This window comes from Heterodontus francisci, chromosome X (genome assembly GCF_036365525.1).
Source record: "Heterodontus francisci isolate sHetFra1 chromosome X, sHetFra1.hap1, whole genome shotgun sequence".
Classification (NCBI taxonomy): domain Eukaryota; kingdom Metazoa; phylum Chordata; class Chondrichthyes; order Heterodontiformes; family Heterodontidae; genus Heterodontus; species Heterodontus francisci.
In genome coordinates, this window is record NC_090421.1 from 5,327,971 (window position 1) to 5,349,968 (window position 21,998).

The 21,998-nt window shown below is 41.5% G+C and overlaps 1 protein-coding gene across 16 annotated transcripts in view; it reads left to right on the forward strand.

The window, feature by feature from the left end:
- The window catches only part of ikzf4 (IKAROS family zinc finger 4), a 233,941-nt gene that overhangs the window by 77,153 nt on the left and 134,790 nt on the right, over window positions 1-21,998 (forward strand). For 2 of the 16 annotated variants that reach the window (XM_068024612.1, XM_068024610.1), the window contains exon 3: window positions 7,811-7,876. The exons of the other annotated variants lie outside the window; for them this stretch is intronic. The gene's annotated coding sequence lies outside the window, so the exon portion shown is untranslated. The remainder of the gene's footprint in view (window positions 1-7,810; window positions 7,877-21,998) is intronic. 16 annotated transcript variants of the gene reach the window in all.

Genomic DNA, 21,998 nt, shown 5'->3' on the forward strand with positions numbered 1-21,998 from the left:
GACGAATTTACTGATAATTGGGGTGGCAATAGAGATGCCAAAATTTGTCTTCGTGTTCCCTAGACTAAGGAGGAGAAAAGCCCACCCACAGTTGGAAACTGCACATGTATGGACATCGACTGAGAACAGGGTTGCACTTCTGTCATGTGTCCTATGGTCAAATAGCATCGCTGTGTGTACTGTAATTGCATGTAGGTGGTGGGCATTAACTGGGGATTCAGTTGTACTGCTATAAATGGGAACAGACTGAAACTGGGGTTGGTGGGTTAGGAGGTGCGTGTTTTCCATGTTATTGCTGTAAATAAAAGCTTCTAAAAGTGTGTAAAGATTGGCTCCTATTTTCTCCTTCACCCAACTTTCTGGATTATAACATGGCATCAGAGAATGGCTGCCTAAAGGTGAAATTTGGAAACTAAGGGGGGAAAAAAAATCAGACCTAAAACTAAAATCCTAATGGCCATTGTGAAAAGTGGCAGAAAGCAACTGTAAATTGTCAGGGTATGATTACCTGCCAATATTCTCACTGAAGCATATAACCAGTGTAAGAATGAAATGAATATGTGGACACAGGTTACATCCCTGCCAAAGAGAGAACAAGGTATGTTCTTGGTGGTGTCATTTCCTACAAGAAGTAAAATCAGGAGTATCTTGTGAGCTGGATGCCCATCAGTTGGATAGTAATGAAGGTTTGGACCTTCTATTGGAGTTCTTGGATGAAATCTACAAGAAAGATGATCTGTTAAATGTGTATGAGGCATGGTCAGAATTTGATAGATTTTGGAAAACAGATGGTAATTTCATGCAAGAATAAATGATGGACTTTAACAGATTGTATGAAAGGTTGACTAAATTCAATTTGGTGATCCCTGGATTGGTACTAATGTTTAAATTACTGGTTTGTGCTAAGGTGTCTCATCGGGACAGGCAGCTAGTTTCATAATATTTCTGATGAAAGTTCACAGACCTGAAACGTTAACTCTGCTTCTCTCTCCACAGCTGCTACCAGACTGCTGAGTACTTCCAGCACTTGTTTTTGTTTTCGATTTCCAGCATCTGCAATATTTTGCTTTTATTCTTAATATTTCTGATGGGTGCAAATGGGCAATGTCCTTTAGCTTGGGAAGCCAAGAAAATATAAAAGGTTAAAAGTACTCTGGTTGCCAAAACACTGGAGGCAGTGCATATGGGGTTCTATTTGTCAAATTTTAAGTGAGATTCTGTACAGTGGGCATATTTAAGATAGTACACCCATTGACTGTTACGTTGATAATTGTTCATTATGGGATAATGTACACTTTGCGGAAAATGTGTGACAAAAGGTTGCAGATTTGCTTGCTGGCTCAATGCAAATGCTGGAGAGAAAGGAAATCTCTTTTTTAAAACAAAAATTAAATGGGTTGATGCAAGTCATCTACTGTTGGATTGTTTTACAAAAAGAAATGCATGAATGAAAAAATTGTTAGTCCAAGAGGAGGTGTGTCTTGCAATGTAATGTATGGAAGTTTTTGATTTGTTTTGTACACTAGCTTTCATTTCAAGAGAAGGGAATCTATTGTAATATTGTGTTTAATTGTATGTAGGTGGTGGGCATTAACTGGGGATTCATTTGTGCTCCTGTATATAGGAACAGATTGAAACTGGGGTTGGTGGGTCAGGAGGTGCATGTTTGTAATGTGTATCTCGAAGTAAAAGCTACTAAAAGTGTGTAAAAGATTGGCTCCAGTTCTGTCCTTCACTACCTGGCTTTCTGGATTATAACAATCAACACTCTGACGAATGGTGACTTCGGCAATACGAATCAGCCTGTGAAACTGTAGCCTTGCATGGGTTGGTGTCTTCAGAAGATGGGGGGTGGTGCAGGTGGACATTTAACATAGATTCTGCAAAAATGTGAACTTTTGAAAATCTACTTTGGGGTTGCGGTGAACCTTGCCTGTCTGTTGATTTTAGTGTGTTGACTATTAAAATTCAATGGGTTGTGCAATGTTTTATGCTTGGATCAGGAATTCTTTGCTGTTGAAATGAATGGGGAATGATTTGGTTTAGTGGAATTCTGTGTTGGGATTAACTATACATTTTGAGTTGACTGAGTCGGGATTAAAACAACATAAGAGTCTTTATTAAAACAAATACAAAATAATGCATTTCTTAAGGAGCTCAATTTAGACCTCGATGTGCTGCAGTATTTAAAAGAGCTGAATTGTTTTTTGGCAGTTTTGCAGGCAGACCCAGTTGCTGGAACTGTGTGTGAGAGTGCCCATGTTTGTTACCGGGGAAATTTCTTGGCTTAACTATAGGGTCATTCTTCCAAGTCTAGTGTTTTATATATTAATATGTGCATTGTGGAGAGCAAGTATTTCAATACTTTCTTTTGTCAAAATGGTGACTACAAAATTGGGGAGCAACTTGTATGCTGGCCTGCAGTGGAACTTATTTGACCATCTTAAAATTAAGATGGAGAAACTTTAAATCTCCAAAGCTGGTGGTGAAGAGGCAACATTACCTCTACTTGTTGGAAATGCTCAGGAGGCAAGTTGGGAGTCCGATTTCTGTGGCAGGAATGATAGTTCCAGATTCTGAGTCTTTTGGTTTATAAGAGTTATTAGAGGAAATGATGCTTTTATACAACATGCACAACAATGTGAAGACTGTTGGGAAACCTTGCATTACAACTGCTGAGCCTAGTAATGGATTGACCAACCTTCTATCTTCCCTAACTTCGCATTACATTGGTCCAGTTATTATGCCCTCTGCTCCAGGGCATCAAATCAAATACCTTCATGACATATACCCTTCAGTTGTATTAACTTTCATTAGCTCTGCCTTCCAGAGACTTGCTGTCTAATTGGTAGATATCTGCGGTCTTCGATCAAGCTGCCTATCTAACTACATCTAGGGAAAAGGTAAATGCTGCTACTTATATGGCTGCAAGACAGATTTATTTACCAGAAGGTCAGAACTACACAAAGAACAAATAGCTCTTTTTCTGACTGTCTAGCTTGTACCAGCCACAAAGGGGCCTTGAGGGTCTGAGCTGATCTGGACATGTTCCAGATAATGCCTGCTTCAGCAGATTTCTGCAGACACTGCCTTTTATTCACAAAATGGAGTCCTCAGCACAAAATACAACCTGAACACAATCTCAATATAGTTTGTCTGTGTTCAAGATGAAAATCCGATTAATTTGGGGAAAACTGTGGCCTTGAATTGAAATAAGTATGGAGGAAATTAATGTGTGCAATGTTTGCATCCTTCCTCTTTTTTCCCCCCCCGCCCTTTTTTTTTTTAACTCCTCTCCTCCTGAAGTTGCCAACTGTTAGTGGAATACAGTTCCATAGTGACAGCTCAAAGCTATCTTTGCTTGACATCCACATGCATGTTTATTGGGAATCGCCGGATACGAATGGGAATTGTAGCCCTCCCAATGTTGCCCTAGCTGAGATAAGAAAGCCTGGTACAGACCTAGGTTGAACCTTGGAATTCCTGCTCTGTGCAGCTCAGTAAGAGTGACTTGCATTTATATAGTGCCTTCATGACCTCGATGACTGTCAAGCACTTTGGGGCAATGAAGTACTTTTTGAAGTGTAGTCACTGTTGTAATGTAGGAAATGCAGCTGCCAACCTGTGCACAGCAAGCTCCCACAAACAGCAATGTGATAGCAGTGAACAGATCTGTTTTAGTGATATTGGTTGACTGCATGTTGGCCAGGCTGCCAGAGAGGAACCCCCTTGCTCTTTAAATAGTGCCATAGGATCTTTTACATCCATCTGACAGAGCAGGAGCCTTGGTTTAACATTTTATCCAAAAGTTGGCACCTCAGACAGTGCTGCAGTAGAATGTCAGCCTAGATTTTTGTGCTCAAATCTTGAATGGGATTTGAGCCCACAGCCTTCTATGTGGTAAAGGTGCTACCCATTGAGCCATGGCTGACACGCTTGCATACTCGATAGTGCTCTTACTCAAACTATCAGGGAGCTAATCTTGCAATGTTTGCCTTGTGACTAATTTTGCTCTGCTGCAAATCAAAGCAGTATAAAATCTAATTGAAGCATAGTGTAGTGGGGACCACCCTGGTTGTTTCAAGGAGCTGTGCCAAGATATGTTGTACATCTGCCAAGCTTAATGTGGTGAGTTCCCGATCACTGCAGTGTTTTCAATGAAAAGCCAAATAGAGGACAAGACAATTCCAAAGAGCAAGGAAAAATTGTTGGATGAATTCTCTCTCTCTGACCTGGTACTGGCATTAAGGCGCATATGGTAGATGTTTAGAAACTAGCTACTTACCAGCCCTCTGAAGATGGCTAGCCTGTGAAGAGCACAGAGAAAATTTTTGTTTTGCGGTTGGTGACAACTATTGACGTAGAAAAGATAAGACTTGTAATCTATTTGCTTTTGTCAGTGAAAGTGTAACAATATTCAGATTGACCATGGAAGCCTGGATTACAGGGAAAACTGTGTTTGGGTTAGGATTTTACATTGAGTTCTGTCTGGATCAGGAATTCTATAGAACCAGAGCGAAGAGGAAGTGTGTTGGCAGGTCAGAATTCAGTCCTTGCGTCCAGGTATAGGTTTCTTTGGAGTTGCGTGCTTGTGTGGATGGTTTTCCACTCTTGTCTTGTGAAATAAGTTCACTTGAAATGGTGTTCCGCTGGAAATCTGAAAGTATGCTTGTTTCTCATCAAGGATGAAAATCATTTTGGACTCCGTTCCTCTACTAATTGTCAGTTCCCTACTGACATGCAGATTTGTACGCTAGCAAGTCATGTGTGGTAGGAGAGAAGTGGGAATTTGAATGAGACTGTTAATCGGGTTCTGACACAAACTTGCTTTTTTTTTAACTTTGATAACATATGTTTAGCAATTCTGGTATACATTCTGAAAGCATTATCATGCAACCACTTTTTTTTTATCACTTGTGCAGGGCCAAAGAGAAAAATATGACCTGCATTTATCTAGCACCTTAATGCATCTTTCAAATGATCAAAAATTCTTCAAATGAGCTACTTTTGAAGGGTAGTCACTTAAGTTGGTGAATGGGATTAGCCATTTTGTGCACGGCAAGTAATGGGCTGAATGACAACTTGAGTGGTTTAGTGGTGTTGGTTGAGGGAGAGCTCCCTGCTCTTGCATATAATGATATGGGATATCGATCATCCATCTGAAGAGGCAGAAGGACCCTGATTTAAAAACCTCATCTGCAGGACAAATCTTAAAGTACAGCATTCATTCTGTGCTGCACTAAAATATGTCTTGGAGTGGGATTTGAGCCCACAGTCCTCTGATTGCAGAGCAAGAATGCAATGAACTAAACAGTTACGTTCTAGAAGAGGTCTTGATGTTGCCCCTCCCCCCTTTATGGGCTCATGGTATTAAGATTCCCTCCTTCCTCAACTTTCTTTATCACAAAAGAAAATGGTGCATTATTGGTGTGCTGACGTTAGGCACGAAAATTATGTATGTATTTACAAAGTAGCTTAGAGCAGCTCATACTTTTGTCTTTACAAAAGAAAATACTCCAATGTCCCATGCCTTGGATTGTACTGTCAGCAAACCTTTTGCTTGCTTCCTCCCCTTTTCCTTGGTCTCTTTCTGTGGTGATACTATCTATGGTTGGGTAAGCAGCTTGCTTCTAAATTAACCCCAATACATATCTAAAACAAGTTTCCATGCTGTACGTAAGAGTGGCTCTGGGTTGTGAGTAACCTAGATATATTAAGATTGAAAAGAGGAGAGGGGCCAAGTAAAAGTAAGCCCAGAAGTAGTGATTAGCTGATGTAAAATTTGGGCTTTAAAAGCCTGTAAACCTGTAGGAGGGAGGCTAGACATGAGAGAAGTTTGTTGCATGTATCCTGTCCAAGTGCACAGCAGACATTAGAAGAATCTTGCCAGGTATAGGAGCAGTAGTCAAGTTTTGAATGGGCTTGGGCTTTATGGAGAGTTGAGGGGAAAAGAAATGGTTGGCATAAAATGGAGAAACTGACTCTACCCACCCGCCAAATATCTATGGTGCAGCCATGGTTTCTGGCACCTGTGGCAGCAGATAGTGAGAAATTGGCGGGATCTTTGCTCTGATTCTATTACAACTTTGGGTTTTATTTATTTTGAGCCCTGTTTATCCATTTGAGTTTTCAAATTGCTTGGTATAATTTTTTTTCCTTTTTGCTTTTTAAGTTCTGTTTTCTAACTCTTTACCAGAGGGTGGAGAGTTGATCTGTTTGTGGGCCCGTGTAACCTCAGCTCTGTAACTGGTCACCAGGAGGTGTATAAGAGTGGTGTAGGGGTAACGTGCAAGTGTGTTTCTCCATTCCTGTGGAGTTGGAAAGGAATGCCTTTCTTTTGCAAGGTGCCTCTCCTGGCGACCCAGTGATGAGCACAAGCTGACCATCTGGAGAATTGCAAGTGCAAATCCACATCTTTGTATTCTATGACGTGCACTGACAGCAGACTCTACTTTAAATAGTTTTAGGAAATTCTCCCCTCCATATTTGAGAAAAGCATTCAAATTAGTAGAGATTTCCACAATGTCCATGCCAGTCATATATACCATTAAGCTGCTGCTGTATTCCGTGGTTCCCAAAGTCCAGGTCACAGGAAAGCAGCTTTTACAATTATGAAGTGCACCTGGACTCTAAACCAGATCTGGATCTCCGTGATCTGCACACAAACAACTTAATGAATAAGTGTGCGCCAAGTGTTAGTGCCATGATATCCAAAAGATTGGAGTTTAGTCTATAGCCATTTTGAATGCGTTATTCTGTTTACCTGTGGTGTGTTTCGGAAGCATGTACAACAGTTATACTACAGTAAAAAGTGATGGAGTCAGGCCACTTGAAGTACAGGGCAGTTAATGGACTAAAGAAGTGTGTCATGATGTCAGCAGCCATACCAGCTGCAGTGTGATGCAGGAGCATGCTGAATCCAATTTGGCCTATATTTTGGAACAGTACTTAGCTCTGGACATTGGTGTTCCTGATCACCTGTCTTTATTTAGCAAATCCTAGCCAGTGACGCAAATGCATTATCGAAGTGCCTTTTTAGATGGTGTACTTAGTTGGTGGTTTCCCTCAACTTTTACCTGGGCAGTTTCTTCCACACAAAAACCTACCCTGTTGTAATCTAAGTATGAAAGCCAATCAGAAGATGCAATATTTGGTGGCTGGGTAAGTTAGACACTAACCAGTTACCTCCTGGGACCAAGGTTTGAATCTAGCCCAGGCTAATGGGATGAAAGTCCTGTCTCTGCTGGTTGCAAGAGTTCAACATATGAGTTCAAGCAGACACAATCAGGTTCTCAGTGAGCATGTGCCATGGTGCAAAATTGGCCTTGTGCGACATTATACCTGGGAGTGCTTGATGGTCATTGGGTACCTGAAATGGAGAGTGCTGTGTTTACCGCCAATAACATCCTTTGCCTTGATTGCAAAATTTGCACAGAGGCAAAGCAAGAACAATTTGACTGCTTACTGTTCAGTGGGTTGCGAGTCCAGTGTCTTAAGTATAGGACAACTTGGGGGGAAAAAAGACATTTAATTCCAATATCTTTCAAAAGGCAGTCTACAAAGTAATTTTTTTTTGGCTAATTTTGATGTAGAGATTCTTCCAGTGCTTAGAGTGCAATGAGAGGGCATCCAATGACGCATAAGTTAAAATAAAGTAAACTCCCACTATTTTTAAGTGCTCCATCTCTTGTGTTTAAGACTCTTTGTGCCTTTGTTTAAACTCCAATTTAAGGATGATCTGTAAATTGCAAGCTGTGACCTCCCTCACCTTTTGAAGTGCACCTAAGGTTTCTTTTGTACTTTCTTTCAGGATCTGGCTGGAAACTGCCGGAATTCTCATTGTTTTCGAAGGAAAGCTTTAACTTCCAATAAATGGGTAAAAGAACTGCAATGACTACCTGTAATAATTTGAAATTGTTTTCTAAATCTTCCCCTTTCTCCACTCCCGCAAACAATCTAATTTCTGGCCTGAAAATGTAGCTCCTGCATTTGCTACATTTTTGAACCTTCTACTTGATTTAAAATGTTTTTTTTTTGCAATATTCTGTCAGTGGGAATCACCGTGATTGTTCAGGAACTGGATCTGCCCAAAAGCTTCCTTTTGAGAAACTAAGACGACTTCACTGTGGCCATATTCTCAAGGTTTTAGTGAGTTAAAGCAACAAAATGAGGTTCAGTTGCACTGCACAGAATTTCTGTTAGCTTTCAGAAAACCTAGCATCAAAATTTGCCTGAATGTTTAAAGCTTTTTTTAAAATATGAAGTTTTGTATTGCTATTCTGAACCTGGGGATGACCCTGAACTTGTACAAACTCCTTCCTTCCTGCATTGCCCATTTCTATACTCTATTGATCTACATCATACTCCAGACAAGACTCTTGTTGATTTCTTGCCCCCCTCTCCTCCCACAACCAACATGATTTCTTCTTTTCAAATTATGTAAATCATTCTCTGGAAGAAATGGAAAAGTTGAGTTTTCTTAATGTTCATGTTGGTGTGCAGTGTACTGTGGCTTGGTTTCGAAATGTTTTTTGTTCATTCTCGGTCAGGACTAAATGGATGAATCAGTGGGTCCTCAAACTCATACCTGCTATAAAGAAAACTCCTCCCTCCCCCCACTTATATTTGCAAGTTCCTACCGAATGCTATTTTCTTTATGTACTGTATCCTAAAAGAAGTATGGCACTGATGTAATCGTGAGAAGGGGAATAAAAAAAGTTCCTGAAGGGTTTTAAAATTCTTACAATGAATTAATTCCGTGCATACTTGGGCGTTTGACTGAGAACAACAGCCATGTTGACTTGGAAAACTGCATCATAAAACCAGCATAATGAAAACTCTTTCAAATGCCATGTTGTAATGAATGTGGAAGAATTCTAAATGTGGGCTACACAGGAGGGGATTGAAACAATAGAAGGCATCCCTCAAGTATCACGTCTTGGGAAGTGAATGGATTTCTCTTTGGATAGAAGTAGTAATTGAGAGTAATGAAGTACCTGTTTTCTTTAGGAGGTAGAGGGATAGTTATTCTTACAGGCCATAAAATGAACATTTTATGGCAGTTTGTTTTAATTAGACTGTGCTAATGTTAGCCAGGAAGAAAACATTCCTGGCAACCTTATAAACCACTTCCTTTTATCTAACGCAGTCTTTAACTTTTGTTAGCCATGGTTGATTCATCTTTTCTGTTGGGTTTTTGTGTCTTAGAGGAATGTATATTTGTTGTAGGCCATGTAATACTTCTTTAAATACCAGCCATTGACTGCCATCAAATCCTTTAGTGTATTTTCCCAATCCACCATGGCCAACTTGCCCCTCATACCTTCATAGTTTCCTTTGTTCGGATTTAAGTCCCTAGTTTCAGAATGAACGATATCACTTTCAAGCTTAATGTAAAATTCTATCATCATAAGGTCACTATTTCCCAAAGGCTCTTTGACAACAATGTTATTAATTGAGTTCCGAAGAAGGGTCACTGACCCGAAATGTTAACTCTGCTTCTCTTTCCACAGATGCTGCCAGAACTGCTGAGCGGTTCCAGCATTTCTTGTTTTTATTTCAGATTTCCAGCATCCGCGGTATTTTGCTTTTATGTTATTAATTAACCCTTTCTCAATAATCTAAAATAGCCTGATCCCTAGTTTTTTTTTCATTCGTTCATGGGATGTGGACCTCGCTGGCTAGGCCAGCATTTATTGCCCATCCCTAATTGCCCTTGAGAAGGTGCTGGTGAGCTATCTTCTTGAACTGCTGCAGTCATTTGGGTGTAGATACACTCAGTGCTGTAAAGGAGGGAGTTTCAGGATTTTGAACCAGCGACAGTGAAGGAACAGTGATATAGTTCCAAGTCAGGATGGTGTGTGGCTTGGAGGGGAACTTGCAGGTGGTGGTGTTCCCATGCATCTGCTGTTCTTGTCATTCTAGGTGGTAGAGGTCATGGGTTTGGAAGGTGCTGCGGAAAGAGTCGGTGAGTTGCTGCAGTGCATCTTGTAGATGGTACACACTACTACTGTGCGTCGGTGGTGAAGCGAGTGAATGTTGAAGGTGGTAGATGGGGTACCAATCAAGTGGGCTGATTTGTCCTGGATGGTGTCGAGCTTCTTGAATGTTTTGGAGCTAATACTTAACAGTTACTCACCATTCAGCTTCTTCCCGTGAACCGAAGTAAGAACCACTGGAGGATGAAAAAGGTAGAAAAAGAAAAACACCTTCCCTCTCCCCTCTTTTCTCCACCCCCCCCCCCCCCCCCCCCCCCCCCGAACCTGCTCACTCACCAAACTCCAGCTTCACGCTCTGTGCCAAACCACACTCTGTGAAACAGGTGCCCAAGCATGCAGAGACATGTCAACTTTAGTGGGTGTTGGACTGTAATCCAACGCCAGATAAAGTTTATCAATGTTTCTGTTTGCAATCTGAAGAGTGCTTTTTTTCTCTTTTGATATTTGGAAATGTACTAATAATACAGCTGCATACCTGGAGGGGTCAGAGCAAAATTAATTCAGCCAGTTTTATCAGCATTACTTAATGCATGTGGAGATATTTTGAGGGTATAAGAAAGAGCTGGCAATTATTCTAAAAATTTAAATGTTGAATTCCAATTTTTAAGTTAGGATTGTGAAGTAGCCACCTAGATAATTATGATTTGAATGGAGTATTAAATCTATTTGCATAGCATTAGGAGGATATAGTTCTTTTACAGTGAATATCATAATACCAGTGCTTTGTTTTTGTCATTGTGTGCGCTATATACTTCACTTCCAGTAATTTCAAGTTGCAAGTGCTTGCTTTTTGTTCCATTGTAGATAATGCAATAGTTAGACAAGGATGTAGACCTGATGCGTGTTTTTCAGGTGTTAAGTTTTTAAGTCCTGATGGACTTCTTGAGACGTGGCGAGTGAGATAGTTGATGCGTTCGTTCAAATTTTTCAAAATTCCCTAGATTTGGGGAAGGTTCCATTTAGATTGGAAAATAGCAAATGTAACTCCTTTATTCAAAAAGGGAGGGAGACAGAAAGCAGGAAACTACAGGCCAGTTAGCTTAACATCTGTCATAGAAATAATGTTAGAAGCTATTATTAAAGACGTTCTAGCAGAGTCAACATGGTTTTGTGAAAGAGAAATCATGTTTAACCAATTTATTGGAATTTTTCGAAGTAACATGTGCTGTGGATGAAGGGGAACCAGTGGATGTACTGTACTTAGATTTCCAGAAGGCATTTGATAAGGTGCCACATCAAAGGTTATTGCAGAAAATAAAAGCTCATGGTGTAGGGGGTAACATTTTGGCATGGATAGAAGATTGGCTAGCTAACAGGAAACACAGAATAGGTATAAGTGAGTCATTTTCTGGTTGGCAAGATGTAACGAGTGGTGTGCCACAGGGATCAGTGCTGGGGCCTCAACTTTTTACAATTTATATAAATGACTTGGATGAAGGGACTGAAGGTATGGTTGCTAAATTTGCTGATGACGCAAAGATAGGTAGGAAAGTAAATTGTGAAGAGGACATAAGGAGGCGACAAAGAGAAATAGATGGGTTAAGTGAGTGGGCAACGATCTGACAAATGGAGTATAATGTGGGAAAATGTGAAATTGTCCATTTTGGCAGGAAGAATAAAAAAGCATATTATCTAAATGGTGAGAGATTGCAGAGCTCTGAGGTACAGAGGGATCTGGATGTCCTAGTGCATGAATCGCAAAAGTTAAGTAGGCATGTTCAAGTAATTAGGAAAGCTAATAGAATGTTGTTATTTATTGCGAGGGGATTTGAGCGCAAAAGTAGGGAGGTTATACTTTATTTATGCAGGGCATTGGTGAGACCACATCTGGAGCACTGTGTACAGTATTGGTCTCCTTATTTAAGGAAGGATGTAAATGCGTTGGAAGCAGTTCAGAGAAGGTTTACTAGACTAATATTACTGAAGACTTGTGCTTCAGAACTTGCCGCGCCCCTAGCCAAGCTGTTCCAGTGCAGCTACAACACTGGCATCTGCCTGGCAATGTGGAAGATTGCCCAGGTATATCCTGTACACAAAAAGCAGGACAAGTCCATCAATGACCAACCTTCAATCGTAAGGTCAGAAGTGGGGATGTTCGCTGATGATTGCAGAATGTTCACCATTCGCGACGACTCAGATACTGAAGCAGTCCGTGTAGAAATGCAGCAAGACCTGGACAATATCCAGGCTTGGGCTGATAAGTGGCAAGTAACAGTCGTGCCACACAAGTGGCAGGCAATGACCATCAACAAGAGAGAATCTAACCCTCTCCCCTTGACATTCAATGACATTAGCATCTCTGAATCCCCCACTGTCAGCATCCTAGGTGCTACCATTGACCAGAAACTGAACTGGAGTAGCCATATAAATGCCGTGGCTATGAGAGCAGGCCAGAGGCTAGGAATCCTACAGCGAGTAACTCACCTCCTGACTCCCCAAAGCCTGTCCACCATCTACAAGGCACAAGTCAGAGTGTGATGGAATGCTCTCCACTTGCCTGGATGGGTGCAGCTCCAACAACACAAGAAGTTCGACACCATCCAGGACAAAGCAGCTTGCTTGATTGATTGACACCTCATCCACAAACATTCACTCCCTCCACCACCGATGTACAGTGGCAGCAGTGTGTACCATCTACAAGATGCACTGTAGCAACGCACCAAGGCTCCTTCGCACCTTCCAAACCTGTGACCTCGACCAACTAGAAGGACAAGGGTAGCAAATGCATGGGAACACCACCACCTGCAAGTTTCCCTCCAAGCCACACACCATCCTGACTTAGAACTATATCGCCATTCTTTCACTGTCGCTGGGTCAAAATCCTGGAACTCCCTTCCTAACAGCATTGTGGGTGTACCTACCTCACATGGACTGCAGCGGTTCAAGAATGCAGCTCACAACCACCTTCTCGAGGGCAATGAGGGATGGCCTAGCCAGCGACGTCCACATCCCATGAATGAATAAAAAAATAATACCTGGAGTGGACGGTTGTCTTATGAGGAAAGGTTGGACAAACTAGGCTTGTATCTGCTGGCGTTTCGAAGAGTAAGAGGCGGCTTGATTGAAACATAAAATTCTGAGGGATCTTGACAGGGTGGATGTGGAAAGGATGTTTCCTCTTGGCGAATCTAGAACTAGGGGTCGCTGTTTAAGTCTCGCTGCCCTCGAGAAGGTGGTTGTGAGCTGCATTCTTGAACCGCTGCAGTCCATGTGAGGTAGAATTTTTTTTTCTCTGAGGCTCGTGAATCTAAGGAACTCTTTCTCAAAAGACAGTAGAAGCAGAGTCTTTGAATATTTTTAAGGCAGAGGTTGATAAATTCTTGATAAGCAAGGGGGTGAAAGGTTATTGGGGGGGGGGGGGTGGGACTGTGGAGTTGAGGTTACAATCAGATCAGCCATAGTATTGAATAATGAGCAGGCTCGAGGGGCCGTTTGAGCTACTGCTGCTGCTAATTCGTGTGTTCGTATATGTCATGCAGGCCCCCATCTGCCAAGAATGAGGCACATTAATTTCACCACATGGACATTAAATTTTAAAATTGTTGCTGGGAAGAAAAGAAGGTCTATTACAATGGGTTGCCAAGCCCCTGACTGGGAAAAACAGTTTTTGCACACTAGCAGACAGTGTTGGAACAAAGGAATCAGTCCCTGCTCCCCAATGCATGAGAGACCTGGTCAAACCAGTCGGTCATGTGACCACCTACTGACCAACTAGGGGAGTTTTAAACTGGAGAAAGTGTTGGAACTGTGGAAGCTGTTTACTCCTGGACTGCAAAGACCTCTCTCCTGCCTGCCATCATCATTCTCACGGAGCTGAAATCCATTGAAGACACAGGAACCCCAAGAGAAAAAAGTCTCCTACAGTGAACCGGCTTAAGAAGAATACTGGGCTCCAACGGAAAGCAAGACTACCTACAATCAAGGACTCTACAGCAGGCACGAAGCACAGTAACAAACCCCCTTCAGAGATTGCCTCAAACCTTTTCACTTTATTTTTCTTTTTTCTATCTCTATTTGCATATGCATGTGCGTATCGCGTATGCATGCTGGCATGGGGCACGGCATGTACCCGTAGGTGTTAACCGAATTAGAGTTTAAGTTTTAATAAATTCACTTTACTTTAAACCTAAGAAAGCCAGTTTGTGCTCATTTCTTTGCCTTATAATTGGAAAACGGTGAACAAGGATTCACCAAGGGGGAGGTCAAAACACTGTTTAAACAAAACCCTGTTACAATAAGACCAGGTGAAGGTTGAGAAAGACCCCTAGACACCTTTCTCACCTGTTTGTAACAGTATGTCAAAGCCTTAAGACATTAAAGTCTGTCTAATTTTGTGGACTTTGTCTTAGTATTGTTGTCAAGTAGATTTTCCAAGGCTTTGTGGAGGCTGCTGTGATTTGAAAGCAAGTTAACTACACTATGTATTGTTGCGTGGCTTACGTGAACTGAGGTAAGATCAACTTCCCCTTTTTCAGTGAATGATGTACTGTTGCCTGAGGATGAGCATGTGTCCTCTTCCCAGGCTTCTACCAATGCTGCTTGTGAGCCAGCCGCTCAGAAGTATGGAGGAATAGCCTAGGTGTTTTATTTTCATTTCCCCCTTCTCTTCTTTTCCTCAAATCTGAAGTGGCTGAGATCAGGAATCACAGGCAAAACTTATCCTTAAATTCTGTGGTATGGTGCACCAACACATTGCCATTAGGCTGCCCCATCCTGATAGACACGTGATATCTCCTAATGCATGCACTAGTTCCAATGGAGTGTACAGATATATGTGCAGTTGATGCAGAATTAATACAACAAAAATAAGTTGGGATTTTTGGCATCTTCCAGCCTCCGGTTGTAGGTGTAGGATCTCCTTTCTCCTGAGATTGTTTGTTTGTTTCTACTAGCTCCATAGCCTATAGATATTCCTTACCTCTAAGAACCCCAAAATCTGAATTACCGCTAGTAATCCTCTTTCAGACATCTAGCTTTTGCCTTGAACATTTTACGGAGTTCACAGCTTTTTCTTAAAGCTTTGTCACTTCATATAATATTGCACAAAATAAAATGGTTCATATACAGAAAACTTCACAACCATTCATGTAAAAGTCTGTAAAGTCAAGAAAATAAGGGGGAAAGTGAGTAAAAACAGATAATGCTGGAAATACTCAGCAGGTCAGGCAGCATCTATGGAGGGAGAAATAGGTGACCTTTCATTGGTCTGAAATGCTAACGCTCTTTTTCCACAGATGCTGCCTGAGCTGCTGAATATTTCCAGCACTTTGTTTTTATTTCAATAAAACTGCTCATTGTGGCAATCCGAGGTTCAGTAGATGAGGGACCATACTGGAGATACTGACGGTACTAATTTTTTAATAACAATGTAAAAGGCATCTTTGCAGTCTTTTTTAAATTTGAAGACTGGAGTATTTTATACCAACTTATTGATTAGAAAAACTTTATATGAAGACTTTTACATGTGAATGGTTGCGAAGTTTTCTGTATATGAACCATTTTATTCTGTGCAATGTTATATGAAGTGACAAAGCTTTAAGAAAAAGCTGAACTCTGTAAAATGTTCAAGGCAAAAGCTAGATGTCTGGAAGAGGATTACCAGCAGTAATCCAGATTTTGGGGTTCAGCTGAAGAAGAAACTGCTCTGGCATCTAAATCCTTCAAATAGGCTACTGCACGGTAGTACATTGCCAGTAATGCAGCCTTTCTTGATTGATGCAAAGAAGCTGAATGTATCTGTTAAACATTACAAGGGGCATCCTGACAGAGAAATATAATTTTGTGCTTTCTCCCAGGTAGTCTGACATTAGGAATTCATTGTGCAGGAAATTGGTGCAAATTGCCATTCTGAAACTGATTGTGTTTTAAGCTGCATTTATGCAAAAAAAATAGGTTCAGTTGAAGTGCAGTCAGCACCTGACCTGACTCTGGAGTGGAATGGAGTGAAGTGAAACTCTCCTCCAATGAATCTCACCACTTTGCTCCGCAGTAGCATTGAACCCTGACTCTGCAATGAGGCTGCATTTACGGTATGACTGTAGTGTAGCTGTGAAGTAAAACTGTCACTGATCCTTGTGTGTAAATTAATTTAGCCTCTTAATAAAGTTTTCCCAGATCATCCATCTATTTAACAGTTTTGGGTTTTGGAGGAGTGAGTTACAAGTAGAAAATCCTTCCTTCGAACATTAGGTGAAGTTCATTTCAGCCCATCAAGCTTGCTAATTTCACAGCACATGTACAATTGACCCATTTTTTTTAATTTAGTTTTTTATTTAGAGATACAGCACTGAAACAGGCCCTTCGGCCCACCGAGTCTGTGCTGACCAACAACCACCCATTTATACTAACCCTACAGTAATCCCATATTCCCTGCACTAGGGGCAATTTACAACGGCCAATTTACCTATCACCTGCAAGTTTTTTTTGGATGTGGGAGGAAACTGGAGCACCCGGCGAAAACCCACGCAGACACAGGGAGAACTTGCAAACTCTGCACAGGCAGTACCCAGAATCGAACCCAGGTCCCTGGAGCTGTGAGGCTGCGGTGCCGCCCTACTGCGCCGCTGTGCCGCCCTACTGCACCGCTGTGTATTTTCTTGAAGGGTAGGTAATCTACTGTTACTCCTGGATCATCAGAGATAATGCATAAATATTCTGGGCGTCTTGTTTATCATTCAGGACATCACTGCAGAATTTCCTCAGTGCAGTGTCCTGGGCCCAACTGTCTTCAGTTGATTCATCAATGACCTCCATAATGTCAGAAGTGGGAATGCTCGCTGATTGCACAGTGTTCAGTTCCATTTGTGACTCCTCAGATAATGGAACAGTCAGTGTCCGCATGCAGCTTGGACTGATAGGTGGCAAGTAACATTTGTGCCACAAAAGTCAATGACCATCTCCACTTGACTTTCAACAGGATTTCATTCACTGAATCTCACACCATCAACATCATGGGGGTCATCATTGACAAGAAACTTGCCTTGATGAGCCACATAACTAGCATGGCTACGAGAGCAGGTCAGAGGCTGAGAATTCTGCGGCGAGTAACAAAGCCTTTCCGCCATCTACAAGGCACAAGTTAGGAGTGTGATGGAATGCTGACCACTTGTTGGAACTGCGTTCATCCAGGCAACACTCTAGAAGCTTGACACCGTCCAGGATAAAGCAGCCATCTTGATTGGCACCTATCCACCATCTCAAGCATTCGCTCCCTCCATCACCAGCATACCATGGCTGCGTTGTGTATCATCTACAAGATGCACTGCAGCAACTTACCAATGCTTCTTCGACAGCACCTTCCAAACCCGTGACCTCAACCACCTAGAAGGACAAGGGCAGCAGGTGCATGGAAGCATAGCACCTGCAAGGCCCCCTTCAAGTCATACGCCATCCTAATGTGAAAATATATTGCTGTTCCTTCGTTGCTGGGTCAAAATCCTGGGACTCCCACTGTGGGTGTACCTACGCTACATGGACTTCAGCGGTTCAGGAAGACAGCTTACCACCACTTCCTTGAGGGCAATTGGGGATGGGTAGTAAATACTGGCCTTGATCATCTGTCACTACCTATCCCTGCAACCAGGTCCTGTTTCTAACCAATTATTTATCATCCTTTTGAAGGGTTTAACACTGCATAAACAGCTTTTGTCTACATAACCTCTATTCTAAAGGTAAGTTTATATCCCTCATCTCTAGTTTTGCTTGAGGTTTAATTTTAAATCTTCATACTGTAGTTCTGCAATCACGGCCAAATAACCTGCTTGTATATCTATCCCTCACAATTTTAAAAGTCAAGCTTGAGTCATCATCTCCCAAAGTTGTCTTTTGAATGAACTAACACATTAGGTTTGTATCAGACTGAAAATATACACAAGTAAATGTAATTTAAGAAAAATCAGAACGACTGCAATTCAAAAGCAATCCATTGCATGAAATGCTTAAAGACATTGACAGAACGCATTACATAAATTCAAATATTACATATTGTTGCAGTATCCTTGGATCTCAAGGAGTGCATCAGGTCAGCCAGCACCAATGCAATTGGAAGAGAAAAGGCAAACACGAATTAAAGTACATGGATCCATGTTTCAGAAGCATTTTCTGTGTTCAATTTTCAAAAGAACATTGATGTGCTGGGAGAATAGAGAACAATATCGAGCGTGATTCTAGCAGTAAAGGCCTAAGTTACAAGTACCGACTGCAAAACTGAACTCTTTGTGTTACGACCAAGGCGGGAGGAGTGCACTGTTTATTCTAGTCCCACTTTTCCACAGGCCGCAACATATATTTAAATTTCCTCTTAGCGATGCAGTCAGATACTCTATTTTCCACAGAAAAAAATGCACCAGCCAGGTTTCTTTAATAAAAACAAAATTATCAGTTTATTATAAACCAAGTCCTAACCAATAATGAAGTAAAACATACAAATTGAATTATTAAAGCCCCTTATTTATTCCAGCCCCCTCGAATGCGCGTGCACACATGCACACCGGTTAACTGGGAAAAAAAATAAAAGAAATTTATGTTTACAGCTGTTACAAAGAAATAGAAGGAATAAAACAAAGCACTTAGGCTGAAAAGAAGGTCTGGAAAGATGTCCTTTTGGTTAGGCATCCCAAATGTGTCTAGGCAGCTGTCACAAGGATCATCCTGGGACAGTTCTTTCCAGGCGATGTTGGAGATCAGTTTGGGTAGGCATTCCTAGAGATGCAGCTACAGAGGCTCCAAATAGGTCTTGCAGCAGCAATGCAGCAACAAGGTTTTGGTTCCCACGCATTTGATATGCAAGGTTCCTTTAAACATGTAGGGTTTCTCCAAATACAGGAGGAAATAGGAAACTGCCACATGGGAAATACAGGGTTTCTTTCAAGAGAGAGAACTGAGCTGTGCTTCTGGCAGGCAAAAAGCAACTGGCTGTTGTAACAGTTCAAAATGAAACGAAGAACAGTTCAGAAATCAAGTCTCCTGACCTCTAAATCTTGACCTGTCATTTCTTGTAAACATCTCTGCAAGTCAAAAACAACCCCTGCTGTGTTATTTGAAAACAGGTGCCTTCCAGTAACTGTTTACAGTTAAAACTCAGTCCAAATCTTCTGGTGTCTGCCCTTTTTAAAAAAAAAAACTCGTGTTACAGCATCCATGGAATCCTTTTCAGTTTTAAAACACATTCTCAAACTTCGACAGAAAATGGAAACACTCGTAACACTAGTAACTGATAACTCGGCAATCTAAATCCTGATTGTGTTACTATCATTAATCCTGAAATGTGGATGAATATCTTCATAAGATACAGCAGATACTGAGTGACCTCTAAATTGTAAAGGGAATACTATTATAATTGCAGTTGATGGCCAGTAGGCTTGCACACTTGCTATAGTTTAGTGTAGTCCATTCATTGTCGTTGAGTTCCTTGGCCAATTTTCCTCAAAGCTTGCATTCATTCAACAAAATGAAACTGGAAGTGTGGTCTGAAAAATCCTTCAATACGTGTATGATAGAAATACTTGTTGTAATTGTGGATTTTCTTCAATATATTCTATCCCATCATCTCAATCATCGATAAGGCCATCTATGATCAGTTCCTTGCATCACTCTTCACCCACATGCCCCAACCCTACCTCCTACTGTATCAGTCCCTGGGAAAGACTATCCTCCCCTCTCTTTCCCTCCCCCTCCCCCCACACTTCACTTACAACTGCACTTTCAAACTCAACTGTCTAACCTTTGACCCTCTGTTCACCACAACATTTCTGCAGCGACTGATTTGCTCAACTGTATCCTCACCTTCACCTTTGGTGCCCTAGTCCCCATAAAATGATTATTCTCTCGCACCCTGGCTGTTCCCTTGGTACGGCCCTCATCTCTGCTCCCTTAAGTCCAAGGTATGCACGCTTGAAAGGATATGGCAGACAACTGGTTAAGCCATCCATCACCAGATCTAGCTGGACTACATAAAGCACTATCAGGTCCTGCTCTCGTCTGCTAATACTGCTCACTCATTCCAGGATCACCCTGGAATGCAAAGATATCCCCTGGCCTCTTTTTTTTTTTCTCCCTCTATGGCAGACCATCTTATTAAACCCCTCCCTTGTCTCCTCCACCCTCACTTGCAACAATTAGTGAGGTGCTCATGGACTTCTTTGTCACTAGGAGTGAGACCATTGATCAACTGCCTCTGCCACAGGCCAAACTTCCTCTAAAGCTTCCCCCCCACCCTCACCCTGAATTCACATCTTTGTCTGGTTTCTCTCCCATCTTCCCCTCATGCCCTCTCATCTTGCCCATGAGACCCACCTCCTGCTTCCTTGACCCTCTTCCCATAAACTGCTGTCCACCCAACTTCCCCTCCTGGTCCTCACGTGAGCTGATGTTGTAAACGGTTCTCTCTGTTCAGGTGTTGTTCCTCTTTCCTTTCAATCTGCAGTCCTCACCCCTGTCCTCAAAAAAAAAAAAAAAAAAAAAAAAAAAAAACACTTGACCCCACTATCCTTGCAAACGACTGGCCCATCTCCAACCTCCCTTTCCTCTCCAAAGTCTTTGAACTTGTTGCTTCCCAAATTCATTCCCATCTTTCCCAGAACTCCATGTTTGAATCCCTCCAATCGGGTTTCTGCTCCTACCACAGTAATGAAACCACTCGTATCAAAGTCACAAATGACATCTTATGTGATTTGTCAAAGGTAAACGATCCCTCCTCGTCCTTCTTGACCTGGCTGCAGACTTTGACACGATTGACATACCATCCTCCCTGAACGCCTTTCCACTGTCGTCCAGCTGGGTGGGGCTGCTCTCACCTTGGTTCCATTCTTATCTATCTAATCACATCCAAAGTATCACTGGCAATGGCTTCTTTTCCTGCTCCCGCGCCATTACCTCTGGTGTCCCCCCCAAGGATCTATTCTTGGTCCCCTCCTATTTTTCATCTATGTGTTGCCCCTCATCCGAAAGCACAACGTTAATTTTCACGTTCGCTGATGACATATAGCTCTACCTCACTACCACCTTTCTCGACTTCACTATAGCTAAATTATTAAACTGCTTATCTGACATTCAGTATTGGATGAGCAGAAATTTCCTCCAATTAAATGTTGGGAAGACAGAGTTTGAACACCAGCTCTGGTAACATTTGATGAAGTTCAATGAAGGATTATTAATAGAATCATTGATAGCTAACATTATTGAGTTTTAACTGTGCACGCCTCACAATGGCACCAGTCCAGCTTATTCTGCTTAGTTTCTGGGAAGTGACTCTCTTCCCAGAGAGTTCTGTTTTTAACCCTTTAGCCCTTTTGTAATGAAGTCCATATTTAGCTGGCACCTCTATTGTATCATATTTATGTAATCAATAAAACCTTTTATGTTTGTAAATGAGCTGCATCAAGATGGGGAGGGGGAGAGGCAAGTATTTGTGATACTTGCAATTTTGCAATAAGAGTACAGTACTTGGTTGAATTGGAGTTGGGGAGAAGAGTAGGCTTTTGAAGATACCAACTATACTTTGAATAGGCTAACTCCACTTTTGATCAAAACACAGTGAAGTCCAACATTTATTTTAAAAATCCCAACAATAACTTGAACTTCAAACACAAGTTGATAGCTGCTGGAAAATAATGCTTTTCAGGATGGCTTCTTATAAACAAAATTGCACTTTTAAAAAAAGCACAAGGTTGAGTTGAACGTTAAAGCAGAGGTGCTCACTGCCAGAATTTGAGGAAGTGAACATTTTAAAACTGCACTTTTAGATTTAAGGAATTTCCATTATTAATCTTGCAAATAATTTCAATAAATTTCTCTGAAGTTGAGTATAAAATTTACATAAAATTTCTGAAAGGTATATTTTGAAGTAAGCCTATCTGATGAGACACTTAAAAAGCGACCCCCTGTCTGCCCCTTCACGTGTACATGACTCTATTTGACAAAGAGCAGGGGAGTTCTCTGTCCTGGACAATATTTATCCCTTAACCAATGCCACAAAAAAATTTATCTGGTCATTTATCTATT